The 14,965-nt window shown below is 50.1% G+C and overlaps 1 protein-coding gene and 1 long non-coding RNA gene across 2 annotated transcripts in view; one reads left to right on the top strand and one right to left on the bottom strand.

Moving 5' to 3' along the window:
- LOC306811803 (osteopontin-like) overlaps window positions 1–14,965 on the top strand; it is a 130,776-nt gene that overhangs the window by 29,525 nt on the left and 86,286 nt on the right. The window lies entirely within an intron of this gene.
- On the bottom strand, window positions 2,706–4,446 carry LOC306811823. The gene is made up of 3 exons (XR_013776749.1): window positions 4,231–4,446; window positions 3,478–3,637; window positions 2,706–2,950 (listed from the first exon to the last, which is right to left on the bottom strand). It is a non-coding gene; the product is annotated as an uncharacterized lncRNA (long non-coding RNA).

The following is a 14,965-nucleotide window of genomic DNA, read 5'->3' on the forward strand; positions in this document are numbered from 1 at the left end:
AGGTTTGACTAAGATTGACTAAGCCAGTGCTAACAACACTAATTTCAACAAATATTTATACTTCCAAAAGTGTTGTGCTGAATGAAGAGTGCCCCATGTTATGTGCCTTCCACAAAGCATGGGACAGCTGCTGCTGTGCAAAGGTGGCTGCAGGGTGAGACCCTTTACCTTCAGAACTGGCTCTGCTTTCCTGAGGGGCAGAAATTCATCTCTCAGAATGCCTTGGAGCTTTTGGAGCTGCTCTGGGCTCACCTGTGGGTAACTGGGCTGCTGTGGAGCACCAGAGAACTTTCAGCTTGGTACCAATGCATGGGGACTGCAGAATCTAAGCAGCATCTTCCTGGGGCCAACAACAGACTGAAAAGGAAAAACCAGCATCAGAAACTGTGAGATGGAAAGGTTTTTGGTGGTTTGAGATAAAAAAATGCCAGTGGCAAAGAACAACCTTTCTCACAAGGACTCCAGCAGAATAAAATATGCAGGTGTTGGAAGAACAGCCAGTGCCCACTGCAAAGACAATTCCCTGTCCTCTGGGCTCCATACACCACAGGTGAACATGGCACTCATCCAGACTGCTTCCCAAAGCACTTCTCTGCAAGAAGCACTGGAGAAGTGCATGGGGCAAGAGTTCTGCAAGCACCAGGTTCTTGTGCAGCAGAAACGTTGTCAAATATGAGAGATTCTAGTAACGAGAACAAATCTGTTATTTATGGCTTGTAAATATTCCACTGAATCTCAGATACTTCTGGGTGAAAATAAACACAGGGCAAAATTTCCAAAGTAAAGTTTCATAACAAAATTCCAGTTTGATACACGTGCAGAAGAACAAAAAGCCACTTCCACTGTAGAAACATGAGCTGAAGCTATGCAGTAAGTTGTGCTCAGTAGCTGACCTGCTGGTTTGGTTTTGACAGGGTTTTAGACAGGAGATATTACCAAAAAAATTCACAAGAAAACTCTAAAGTATCACAAATATGCACAATTATGTTATTTTCTAGCTCCAATATTGCCAGCACATAGCTTAAGGAAGAAAGTATTTACCAACCATCATAGAAAAAAACCCAAAAATTTCAAAAGGACTTTGAAGGATATCACAAGCACGTCAAACAGTCATTTTCCAGCTTTGCAGGATTTCAGTTCAAAGTCAATCTAAACAAGCCAGCACATATCTAACAAGAAAGAAATCACAGTTCATATCTGCTCCTCAACCCAAGCATTGCTAGATCAAAAATGGATGGTATTATTTTCCAGCTCTCTATAAATGTGTCATAATTTGCAAAAAAAAAAGAAATACATGCATAGAAATATTTCATAGTTTTGTAAGAGAGATAGATAGAAAACTAGATTAACAAGACAGAGACATATGAATGCACTTGCCTCTATAACTTTGTACAGAAGGGGAAGAGGAAGTGAGAGGTGATTGTTTTCCACGCATGGAAAACAATCTTTTTGCCAGAAGAATCAGCTTCCTTCTTCAATGGCCACCAGGGTGCCTGAATACCCCACCAAGAAGGCCCTGTGATCCTGCTGGCCTGTGCATCCAGCACTTCAAGAAAGTAATGCCTACCTCTTAACAGTGCAGTGCTCTTAAAAGAGGTTTATTCCCATTTTTTGGTGACAAGATGAACAAACTGAAGCCAGTTACTGTAAAATGCCTGCACAAGCACCACTGCAAATCAAAGCCAGAAGAAGGATGAAGCCAAGGTGTCCCACAACCATGGCCCAAGCAGCCAGAGATCCTCCTCCAACCCTGGCTGCATTGCAGCAATCAATCAGCACCAAAAGAAAGGGCTCCACTGAAAGCCAGCAAACATAACCCTTTACCAGGACACACATTTAGAGGGCAAAGAATTAAAAAAAACCCATTTTATCAGCCATGCTTCCCACTGAGAAGGGTTGGACCTCTCTGCCCCCTCAACACTTCTCCAGCAGCTTCACAGAGAGATCTAAGCTGGCCCCCCCGAATGAACAGAGTTGGTCTCCATTCATTGTGAGAAACCAGGGCCTCAGATACAGCCCGGGTGCCTCCTGTGTCCCAGGAAAGAGCCATGGCTGTCAATGTGTGTTTGGCTGCAGCACAGGGCCAGGGCCAATGGCTGTGGGTGTAAATGTGTGTTTGGCTGCAGCAAAGGGGCAGGGCCAATAGCCGTGGCTGTAAATGTGTGTTTGGCCACCACCACAGCCTCACCAGAGCCCAGGTTTGCAGCCATTCCCTGCTGAGGCCCTCACCTGGCCCAGCCCGGCCTGGCCCCAAGGGATGGGCTCCAAGCGCCCCCTGTGCCCACAGGCCTGGCCCAAGGGTTTGCAAAGCTTTTGTCCCAACTTTGTAAAACCTCCACCAAGAGTGTCCCTTTACTATACTGAGAAGAGTAAAACCCCTCTCATGTTTAACCCTGCTGCACTTCAGGATGGATCCATGCACACCTTAGCAGAGACCCCAAAATTTGCCCGTGTGCCCCATGAGTTGCAGGTCCAAATGATGCCAACTGAAGAGGATGTGCCCTGAGCCCAGGGATGCTCAGCACGGGCTCCCCCTGCCCCTTGAGGCCTCGCCACTTGTCACAGCAGCCCCTGCCTGGCTCGTGCCTGCCCGCACCGAGGGCATCCATGGCTGCTCCTGGACATGGAGCTCAGCCAGTGCTGGTGCCATGTGGGCTGTGCCGATGTTACCACCCAGACACAGCTGTGACAACTCAATGTCTTTATTGCAATATAAAACAATGGCCAAGGTCTGCCCTTGCAGACAGGGGCTGGCCAAGTTCAGTCCAGGCCAGGGAGCAGGACCAGGGGGTTGGGGAGAGGGGTTCTTGTTTTGGAGGTGTGGGTGCTGGGACACGCTCAAGAGAGGAGTGCAGCCAGGGCAGATGGGGACAGACGTGAAGAACTGGAATGTGACAGGTTCTGATTGCCTGAGCTCTTGGGTTGCTCTTCTGAATGTGCACAGGAGCACCTGTGGAGAGAGCAGTGTCTGAGGCCCCAGCTGCCCCTGGCACACAGGGAGCCTCGTGCCCAGCAGGGCCCAGAGCTGACAAGGCTCCCCAGCACGGCTGGAGCTGCTGGCACAGCTTGGCCCAGCTGGACAGCTGCCCCTCAAGGCCCCAGCCAGCAGGGGATGGCTCTGGGCAGGGTCCCTGGCCAGGAGCAGCCCCAGAGCACCTCTGCCTTTCAAGGGCAATCTGGTCCCCGCTCTTTCTCCTCCCCACCTTGCTCTGCCTCTGCCCGCTGCTCCTGGGGCTGCTCTTGGCCATGCAGCCTCAGTGGGAGCCAGCACTGGCTTCAGCCCCAGTGGCTCCTCGGGACAAGGCCCAGCAATTGGGAGGCCAATGAAAGCACTGGGCAGCAGCAGAACCCTCAGCAGAGTTATGTGGACAACCACTGACCATGCACAACTCCACAGCAGCCTCACTGGCAATGTTTCCTGTCGACAGCCACCAGCAAATGAATCTGTTTGAGGGAGGAAATCAAAAAAGCACACACCGGTTTCTCTTCCAGCAATACCAGATTCCAACACAGCACAGCATGAAGACAGGCACCAAATGAAGCAGGACGGGAATGAACTCTAGCCAGCAGCATGTATCCTTACAGAAACCCTTTCCAATGTCCTTCTGGAAATTGGGAACATGTGTTGAGGTGCTGGCTGCATCTGTAGGAGTAATGGAGTGTCTGAGCCCGTGCTGTGTTCCACTGCTGAGCTGGCAGCTCGCTGGATACAGCCAGGACGTTCTCTGTTCCCCCAGAGCTGGGGCCTGGGGCACCTTGGCCCCCCTGGCACAGGCTGTGCCACCCAACAAAGCCCAGAAGGCCAGGAGGAGAGCCCGGGGGCAGCGCAGCTGCTTGGGCAGTGGCTCCTTCCAGGGACCCAGGCCCAAGCCAGCCCTGAGCAGCCACTGCCAGCCCCGAGCCTCCCTGCCCCGTGACAGCTGCCCCAGCCCCAGGGGACACAGTCAGGCCCTGTCAGGACCCAGTGCAGCCCCTGCCCATTCGGGAGCCAGGGCTGGCTGTGGCCCTGGACTCATGGCAGGGCTCCTGCTCGGGGCTGCTCCTGTGCCTTGGGCCTCTGGGCACCCAGGGCAGCTCCGGGAGCAGCTGCAGCAGGAGGGCCCTTGGTGCACGAGTCCCCTTTCCCAGGGGCTGGGAACGAGCTTCAGAGGCCTCAAAGCTGTGGCACCTCCAGCTTTGGCTGCTGCTGGGCTGTGCAAGGGAGAGGGCTGAGCCTGGCACAGCAATTACCTGCTGTGCCTGTGATTGTGCCTGGCATTGGCTCCCTTCCTTCAGCAAATGCTGCCTTCCATAAAGCCTCTCTGTCCATCCCTTGAGAAAGGAAGTGGTACAGCTGCATGAGATGGAACCTTTACATATCAGAGAAGAGGCCTCGGCAGGAGGCAATACTTGTCATAGACATGGATAAGGATCAAGAAAAGGCCCAGAAACTTGAGGCTATGACAGGACTCTTGTCCCAATCACCACCTCTTCTGATCTATATCAAGACCAGGAAATTTCAGGGGATCTCAGGGTGTGCATAACCCCTGGGGCACTTTGGACTCCCTGTCAGCTGATGCCAAAGGCCTTCCTGCAGAGGCTGGGGAGAAGCTGCAGCCAGGCCAGGCTGAAAAACAGCCCTGCAGGGTGTGACAGCAGCAGCGGGGCAGCGAGGCTGCCATGGATCCCTTCCCGCTGTGCCGGGCACGGCGTGTTCAGATGTGCAGAGAAAGCCCCCGGCTGCTGAGTGTCAGGAGAAGGCTGAGGGAAATGTACCCACCATAGCCTCTCTGCAGTTCCTTCACAATGTCTTTCAAGACATTTGACTCGTGATTCCTCCTCTCCTGTGGTTTTCTTCTTCTGTTTTAGAGGATCTTAAAAGAATTTAGTTCCATTTCCCATGAGTGGATCCCACAGAAGCAGCTCTCAGCCTGTGGGGTCAGCAGGGACACACTACTCACCCCTGCAACGGCAGTGTGGTTTGTGTGTACCAACCAGTAAAGGACTGGGGAAAATATTTCCTGCAGACACATCTGTATACCAAAAGCCACAGAAGCATCTCTTATCTCTGCTGCTCTGCCTGGGCAGCCCTGAGCTGCAGGAGCAGTGAGGGGATTGCACAGGGCCAGGGCACACACGAGCACGGCTCTGTCCTGGCACCTGCAGCGATGCCCCCCTGGCCGAGCTTTGGGCTCTGAGCTGGCAGCTCCCCCAGGGGGAAAGACCTTGACCTACCCTCACCAGCTCCCAGAGGCTATTCCCTGAATGTGGGTTGGAAAGCCAGATCACCATCCCCAGCAGTTCCATCTGCAAAGAAAGGCAGGACAGAAGAGCTCACAGCACTGCAGGAAATCCTCATGCTGCCTGGGGCAGGCAAAGGAGGCACACAAGGCACAGCCCTGGGCCCTTCCCTTCCCTCTCTGCTCTTCTGTGTGGCTGCACAGAGCACACCGGAGGAGACACTGGCATTGCACATGGGAAGAGCATTGACAGCTAAATGCTCCTTCCTCCCATGGACAGTGATCCTGTGGGATCACCCAGAGCTCCTAAAGGTCGTGGAGCAAGGATTCCAGTATCCATCAAGCCTGATCTGACCTTAAGGATAATGGGAAATTAGTGGGCTCTTGACACATTGACACTAATTGTTCTGTCAGTAAAAAGGGAATGTTGGAACTTGCCTCGGGCATTCTCCAAGATTTTCAAAATTTCATTCAACAGCAATTGCAAATAGTTCAAGTCGTCACGTGTTCCGTCTCTGAGGGTCTCTTCAGGCGTGAGACCTCCCCACAGAGGGCTTGCAGGTGGTAAGAAGTTTGGTTTTCTCTCGGAGGCACCGGCAAGAAAGTAGCTTGAGACGACCTTGTGTTGTTTTAGGGCTGTTTATTTATCTTTAAAAATGTTTCTGCCAGCCTGACACAGGTCCGCTCTGCAGGTCAACCATTGCAGAAGAACCCCTGGGAGGGCTGTGCCAACGTCTTTATACTCTAAACTACGTATACAATATTTACAAATTTTCCCCAATGCCATGCAACCTCTTTACAATATCCAGTTCTTTCCCCATCCAATCTGTGGTTCCCAGGGTGCAACTTCAGCATGGATGAGACCAAGAAGAAGGAGGAAGCCCACCACACCCAGGATCCTCCATCTTGACCACATGGCCCTTAATATAAACAATCTAAAAACCTACATATACTACATTCTAATATTCTAATTTTCACTCTACTCATCATTATTTTCTGTGTCTCTTCTCTCAACGTTGGCAAATTCTCCCAAGGAGCCCAATCCAGCCCCTGCAGCTCCTGGACAGCACTCGAGGGTCTCTGAGGGGTCTGCCAGGGGGGTCTTTGCATCCCCAGAAGAGCCAGGGAGATACTCTGGACTCCCACATTAACTGATCATTATTTCTTTTCCCTCCTGCCATTAGAATATCTTCCAGTATATCAATTAAACAATAATTTTACATCATATACACTGTGTGCTTTTACCAGTGCTTTGCTACCTCCTGCTTTCCCAACACTGCTTTTCTGGAATTACTGCTTTTTTCCAAGTCTTCCTCTGCTGCCTTGGGCTGTGTAAGGCCTGAGGAAGCCAGTACAGGCTACAAATATTACTCAAAATGCCCTGTATGCACCTGAACCAAAGAAGAATGATCCACTTCCCCACTGACAGGTACCTACTTGTGAGGACTTTCTGAGCACTCTGAGGCTTCTGATTCAGGTCCTCACTCAGCACACCTCACCCTCCTGCTGCAGCCAAAATCTTGGCTTTGCTGTGGAGTGAATTCCCCCCAGGCTCAGCTGTGCTCCTCTCTCAGCAGGTTGGGAAACAGTTCTGTGCACAGGAATGCAGCTGCCCACCCTGAAAGGTGTGCTGATGTCACCTGGAAAGCTCCACCTTTGGTGGAGTGGCTTCATGGCCAAGATTTTCCCCAAATTATTTCAGAAACCTGGAGTTTTTTAGTGATGAATGTTCTAGCAGGGTGGATTGATAGGCTCTCATTGAGCAGTGCCCTCAGTCACACCTGGGAGCAACCTGAAGGGACTAATTTTCATCTGGGTTTCATCTCTGCATCTCAACAAGCTCTGCCAACTTCATCTTGCAGTTTTTGCAAAAAGCATCATTTGGGCTCTGAACCTGCTGATATTTACAAGGAATTCTGAGAAACAGTAGAAGCATTGCACAAATTCAGAGTGCTACCTGAAGTTGTTGCAGATGATTCCTTGTGTGTGTGGCAGAGGAGAACTGCCCTCTGAAATGCTTTGAGGTCTTCAGTGCCCACCAGAGAGCTCAGGATGAGCCAGATCCCTTTGTACATTTACCTTTTTGTTTGGTTTTGTTTTTTATTGGAGGAGGAGCCCATACTCTCCAAACAGAAATATGGACTTAATGATGTCAATAAGAGCTTGTCAAACACAGGGCAGCGCCCACGGTGTCCCAGTGAGCTGCAGGGACTGATTTCTTTTGCTCTTGCTGTTCCTGATGAGAGGGCTGGCTTTAGACAGATGTGTTTGGGGGATGGCTGAACTTGAAAACCTCTTTGTTTTTTCCCCACCCTCCACAAAGGCAGCATGTTCTTGGGCAGCAGCATTCCCTCCCCACTGCCGGCCTTTGCCATTCCTTCACCTGCTGTCCCCTGCTCCCCTGGGGATGGCCTGTAAGGTCCCTCCCAACCCAAACCAATCTGTGATTCCCTGCATCTGTGATGCCCTCTGCAGTCCCAGTTCCCTCCTGCCCTCCCAGTCCTGCCAGGAGCCAGGAACAGCTCCGATGGCTGAGTGTGACCAGCCCCAGCCTGGCTGGGGGACTCCCAGGGCTGGGGATGTTGTGTCCAGGAGGGGAGAGCTGAGCTGGCTCCAAAGCAGCAGCAGTCCCCGTTGAGCAATGACTGGGACAGCTGAACCCATTTCCTGAAGGATGTTAAGCTCCAGCTTAGGGTTTCAGGTTATTCCAGGAAATCTCCCCATGAGCTTGCCTCAGAGGTCAGCTGCTCCCGAGCACCAAAGCAGCAGGAAAACGACTTCCAGACCTCACCTGGGTGCCAGCAATAAATTAAGTGATGAAATACCAGAAAAGCACCTAGGAAAGAAGTTGTCCTGCAGCTTGAGAAGAAAAAATCAAGGAAATCCCTGGACTTAGGAGTTGGTTGTAGGACTGAGAAAGAAGGGAATGCTGCTTATGCATGTGAAAGAGACATCATAGTATTTTTAGACTGAAAAGGGATAAACACTCTTTGCAGAGAAGACTTTCCCAAATCTGAAGTTAGCTGTAGCAATGGTGGGAGTAGTTGGGAGTGGTGACTCAGTGCATGGAGGGTATTTACTCACCCAGTTAGATAAACCCCCTGATGCCAATGTTATCTGACACTTTTAATTTTTCTGTATTTAACAGAAACCAAAGTACAAATCTCTACTCCAGGAACCATTGCCAAGGAGATGATTATTCATTAACTTTGTGCAAGGAAAAATGGGCTTAGCAACATCTAAGATCTCTGGGGGGAGTCTCTACATTAATTTCCTGTCAAATTCCTGTTGGTATTCTGTGTAAGCATTACTCCAAATTAATAATGCAAAATAACTAGAAAGTACCAGAACCTCCAAGGCAAATATTGTAATTTTTAGCCAGAATGGGTTTAACTGGTATTGTTTTATGCATCCTTTGCCTCTGAAATGTGAACTATTTCTGGTGCTGCTACCTGAATAATTGACTTTCTACAGAAACTACAGCTAAAGGACATTTTACCTCTCAATTAGAAATGGTGAAATAATAATTGTTAATAATGTGTTTGATTGATTTACATCATCATTGTTGAGCATATTTCTTATTAATAAATGCCTCCATTAGTAGATCATTATCATAGAATATACATAAATTATTTGGGATGCCTCCCCCCATCAGCCACTGAACGCATTATTCTTTACGATTTCTATTCATTAAGCCAGCTGCATTCCACGAGGAAAACAATATAAACCACAGTTCAGGGAAAGACTGTAATGCTTTAAAAATCCACAGGGAATATTTCTGTCAGATCAACATTTTTATAGCTCTAATCTTTTAACCTGTGCCAAATTTGCAGAAATCACCAGAACCTTTGGGATAAACAACCCGTTGTGTGTGGAGCCCAGCTCTGCCTGGGACACAGGGGGGGTTGTGAGAGGGGAGGGATGCTGGCGTGTGGTGTGCATGGGCTGAGGGTTCTAAAATATAGCCCTTGGCTCTGTGAGGCCATGCTGAAGGGCCTGCAGTGCAGCAGAACCTGAGCACAGCCTTTTCTGAGGGAAAACTCTGGAAACTTGGCCCATTGGGAAATGCAGGAGGGCTGGTGCTGCTGTCTCTGTCTGCCCCTGAGCTGGGCTTCAGCATCCTTTCACATTGAAAACCCCCAATAACTGTACAATTAATGACTAGCTGGCAGTAAGAGTTGAATGCAATTCATGTGCATTGCTCAAATCTTGGGAGAATGTCTCACCCTGCAGCAGTCTCACAGTACCCACCAAAGCACCCACTACCATTTTTCCCACAATTAACTGGGAAACCTTTGAGCATTTAACATTATCTCCTATAAATTCTCCACCTAATCATCCAAAGAGGAGCCAGCATCATTCTGATGTTTAAGCAGGAATAATCCCCTTTTCATTTCAAGACTCTACTCCCTCATTTTTATTCCTGTGACTAATTGATCACGCATTCCTTGCTGATAAATGCTCGTTAGTGTGGTTGGTGGCAGGAATTAATGAAACCATAAATTGCACGTGGTCTGTGCTGATTCTTCCCTTTGCCTCTGTCTGGGAGATGAAATTCCTTAGCAGTGCAGTGTGTCAGGGCATGAGAATGCCTTTGTTCTGGGGAGAGCTGCAGCATCACAACCACTTCAAAGGTGGATAGAGAGTGAAGGGAAGGTGAGAGCTCTGATCTGGTGTGACACAGCACTCCCTAGCACTGCAATGCAACGATGGAGGTAGGTGAGAGAGAAAAGGGTCAAATACCCTCCATAAAACAACCCAAACCCATACACCTCAGGTATAACCTGCATTCAGTTTAATTAGTTTAACTTGGTTGGAGATGATGGAAAAGAAGCAGCAGTCCCATTAATGAACAAACATTGTGTTACACCCATAGTGAGCAGGAGCAGAGGGGAGTTGAGCATCATCCCTGAAAGTGTTGGGCGTTGGGGCTGGGAGCACCCTGGGACAGTGGGAGCTGTCCCTGCCCATGGCAGGGGTGAAATGAGATGAGCTTTTTTCCTTTCCCACCCAAACCACTCCATGATTCTATGATTCATCCCAAGGTTTATCCATAGACATTGATGTTTTGGTGCTGCAGCAGCTCCCTGGAAGCTCTGAGAACCCCAGCACCCAAATCAATGTGCAGGGAAACCTCAACCTGCAGCAAGGAAAAGGTGGGAAGTGAGTGTGCCTGGAATTTGCAGGGAGACATGAGGCTGAATGCCCTGAGTGCCCAAAGCACATTTAAAAGTGCTTGTTTTGATGAGCTGGCCATGCAGAATTTCTCTGAGGAGCTCTAACACCACTTGGGGTTCCATGGAGTGTTGGCTGCATGAACTTCCAATGTTGTATCACAGAATTGAAGTTGAGCTCCTGAAGACATTTCCTGAACTACTAATTAAAAAAAAAAAACAACTTTTTCTTTTTTTTTTTATCATCAAGATTTTTCTCTTACATCTCTCATTCCCTAGGTACAATATATCTAATGTAAAACTTGACAGGAACATGGAATATGGCCCAAAGATAGTGGCTAGTGATGAAATACCATCCAGTGCCTTTTTCTCCCCAAAGAGAGCAGGCCAGACTGGTGCACATGTGTCCTAGTTTGAAAGGACAGGTGTCTGCCAGTAAAGGCAGAAGTTTCCCTTTGAAATAGAGACTTTGGTCCCACTCCCCCCAAGTATTATAATTGTTTGAATCAAGGACTCTGAGGCGGAGATAAGGGGGTGAGAATAACAGCTCTTTTACTAATATATCTCAGTGTACAAGCAGAAAACAACAGCAGTTGTTAAAATTGCTAACAGAACAGAATAGTTAAATCGGTTTCAGTCCTTTCTTTGGATGCAAGCACGCTGTCTCTGTGCTTGGTCCCAGTCGTGCAGCTGGAACAAAGCCCGGAGCTGCCGAGGGCAGGCAGGAGCGAAGGCGGGAGGGGCGGCAGCCACGCCAGTCTCGGGTGGGAACAGGCTGGAGTGGGCGGCTCCTCGCTCACCATTTGTGTCCGGGTGATCAGCTGTGTCTGCAGAGGCAGGAGGCTGGAACGGGGCAGATGCAGGGCAGGTGATCACAGACCGTCTGGCTCTCCTGTGTTGCACAGCGGGGGCTGGAGATGGGGCGTCCTCCTCTGAGCTCGCCGGCAACCTGAGTCCCCTCCGGAAGCACGAGAGGCCCCTCTGGGAGCCGCTGCCACCGACCCCTTTTGTCTAGAGCCATCAGAGATCCTGGGTGTAACCTGGCCAGCTCCATTGGCATGATAATGGGAAAAATTCTTTAAATTGACACAGTAATAGAAAAACACTCAACCCCCAACATTATCCACCCCGAATTTTTTCCATGCCAACATGCTACATCATATTGAAACCTTTAAATCATATACATACATGCAATTACAGGCACAGTATCATGGATAGTTCACCCTAGAACAAGGTCCCCTTGGGGTATGCATCGGGTCTCTCCATCCCTTTGCATCACCCACCAAGTGCAACCTGGTTCTGGAGCGAAAACCATCCGATGAACAGGACTGTCTTTGCTGGAAGCAGAGTTCACCCAGACAGTTTTTCCTAACATGCCTCTCAGGTGTACCACTGGGACCTTATCTCCATCTGGTGTTCCCAAGGGCTCTGATTGGGCAGGGTCTGCTCGGTTAGTGGAACCTTGGCAATTCACTAAACATGTGGCCTTTGCTAGATTGATCTCCCAGTTCTTGAAAGTCCCCCCACCAAGTGCCTTTAAGGCGGTTTTAAGCAGACCATTGCACCGTTCGACTTTCCCAGATGCTGGTGCATGGTAGGGAATATGGTACACCCACTCGATGCCATTTTCTTTAGCCCAGGTGTTTATAAGGCTATTTTTGAAATGAGTCCCGTTGTCTGACTCAATTCTCTCAGGGGTGCCATGCCTCCAGAGGACTTGCTTTTCCAGACCCAGGATGGTGTTCCGAGCAGTGGCGTGGGGCACAGGGTAGGTCTCCAACCATCCGGTGGTGGCTTCCACCATGGTCAGCGTGCAGCGCTTGCCTTGGCGGGTCTGAGGCAGTGTGATGTAGTCAATCTGCCAGGCCTCTCCATACTTATATTTGGACCATCGCCCCCCATACCAGAGGAACTTCACCCACTTGGCCTGTTTGATGGCAGCGCAAATGTCACAGTCATGAATAACCTGAGAGATGCTGTCCATGGTTAGATCCACCCCTCGGTCTCGTGGGCATCGTGGGCCCATCAAGCTAGGAACACTTCTCCCTTGTGTTGCCAATCTAAGTGTATCTTTGAGACCTCTATCTCTGCAGCCTGATCTACCTCCTCGTTGTGCTGGTGCTCTTCATTAGCCCGACTCTTGGGAACATGGGCATCCACATGACGGACTTTCATGGGTAGCTCCTCTACCCGAGTGGCAATGTCTTTCCACTCATCAGCAGCCCAGTTTGGTTTTCCTCTATGTTGCCAGTCAGCCTTTTTCCACCTTTCCAGCCAACCCCACAGAGCATTAGCTACCATCCACGAATCAGTGTAAAGGTAGAGCTTTGGCCATTTCTCTCTCTCAGCAATGTCCAAGGCCAGCTGACCAGCTTTGAGTTCAGCAAGTTGACTTGATCCACCTTCTCGTTCGGTAGCTTGTGCAACCTGTCGTGTGGGGCTCCATTCGGCTGCTTTCCACTTCCGGTTCATCCCCACAATGCGGCAGGAACCGTCGGTGAAAAGGGCGTAGCGTGTTTCATCTGCTGGCAGCTGGTTGGACGGTGGAGCTTCTTCAGCCCGGGTCACTTGCTTCTGCTCCTCTTCATCAGCGAGACCAAAATCTGCACCTTCTGGCCAGTTTGTAAGTATCCCCAAAATCCCAGGGCGATTCGGGTTGCCAATATGGGCACACTGTGTGATGAGGGCAATCCACTTGCTCCATGTGGCGTCGGTGGCGTGGTGGGTAGAGGGAACCCTTCCTTTGAACATCCACCCCAGCACTGGCAGTCGGGGTGCCAGGAGAAGCTGTGCTTCCGTGCCAATCACCTCTGAGGCAGCTTGAACTCCTTCATAGGCAGCCAAGATTTCCTTCTCTGTGGGAGTGCAATTGGCTTCAAACCCTTTGTAACTTCTGCTCCAGAATCCCAGAGGTTGGCCTTGAGTCTCACCAGCCACCTTCTGTCAAATGCTCCAGGACAGAACATGGTTCCTAGCTGCAGAGTAGAGCACATTCTTTACCTCTGGTCCTGTCCTGACTGGGCCAAGGGCTACTGCATGAGCGATCTCTTGTTTGATCTGGGCAAAGGCTTGCTGTTGTTCAGAGCCCCAGTGGAAATCGTTCTTCTTGCGAGTGTAGAGGTAGGTAGGTAGAGAGGGCTCACCGCCTGGCTGTACTCAGGGATGTGCATTCTCCAAAAGCCGATAACACCTAGAAAAGCTTGTGTCTCCTTCTTGCTTGTTGGTGGAGACATTGCAGTGATCTTATTGATGACCTCAGTGGGGACCTGGCGCTGTCCATCCTGCCACTTCACTCCTAGGAAGTGGATTTCTCAGACAGGTCCTTTGACTTTGCTCTTTTTAATGGCAAAACTGGCTCCCAGCAAAATCGGGATGATCTTCTCTCCTTTCTCAAATACCTCCATTGCCGTGTTCCCCCACACAATGATGTCATTGATGTACTGCAAATGTTCTGGAGCCTCACCCTTCTCCAGTGCAGCCTGGATCAGTCCGTGGCAGATGGTGGGGTTGTGTTTCCACCCCTGGGGAAGTCGGTTCCAGGTGTACTGCACACCCCTCCAGGTAAAAGCAAACTGAGGCCTGCACTCTGCTGCCAAAGGAATGGAGAAGAATGCATTTGCTATGTCAATGGTGGCACACCACCTTGCTGCCTTGGACTCCAGCTCGTACTGGAGTTCCAGCATGTCCGGCACGGCAGCACTCAGCGGTGGAGTAACTTCATTCAAGGCACGATAGTCCACAGTCAGTCTCCATTCTCCATTAGATTTCAGCACAGGCCAGATGGGACTGATGAAGGGTGAGTGGCTCTTTCTGACAACCCCTTGGCTCTCCAGCTCACGGATCATCTTGTGGATGGGGATCACAGCATCTCGATTTGTCCGGTACTGCCGGCGGTGCACTGTCATGGTGGCAATTGGCACCTGTTGCTCAGTCACTTTCAGGAGTCCTACTGCAGAGGGGTTTTCTGACAGTCCAGGCAAGGTGTTCAACTGCTTAATGCTCTCTGTTGCTACAGCAGTTATTCCAAAAGCCCACCTGAACCCCTTTGGGTCTTTGTAGTAGCCGTTCCTGAGGAAGTCTATGCCTAGAATGCATGGTGCCCCTGGGCCAGTTACAATTGGATGTTTCTGCCACCCTTTCCCTGTCAGGCTCATCTCAGCTTCCAGCAAAGTAAATTCCTGTGATCCCCCCGTCACCCCAACAATGGAAACAGGTACCTTCCCCATGTTCTGATGGTATCAGGGTGCATTGTGAACCAGTATCAACTAGCAATTTATGTTTCTGTGGCTTTGATGTGCCAGGCCATTGCACCCACACTATCCAATAGATCCTGTCATCCCATGCCTCTCCCTGGCAAGAGGCAGGGCCCCTCTAGCCCTGGTTATTATTTCTTTCCTTGCTATACATAATGGAGGTTCCTTCCAGGGGATCTGAAAGATCATCCTCCCTTCTGTAATACCCTGCACCTTGCTTGTGGGAGGTTGAGGCTGCCTTCATTTTAGCACGGTTCCCTCGGTTAGCATTTCCCTCCCTGAGCTGATGCACCCATGCTGCCAGGACAGAAGTGGGTTT

The sequence above is a fragment of the Erithacus rubecula genome (assembly GCF_903797595.1).
Source record: "Erithacus rubecula genome assembly, chromosome: 23".
Classification (NCBI taxonomy): domain Eukaryota; kingdom Metazoa; phylum Chordata; class Aves; order Passeriformes; family Muscicapidae; genus Erithacus; species Erithacus rubecula.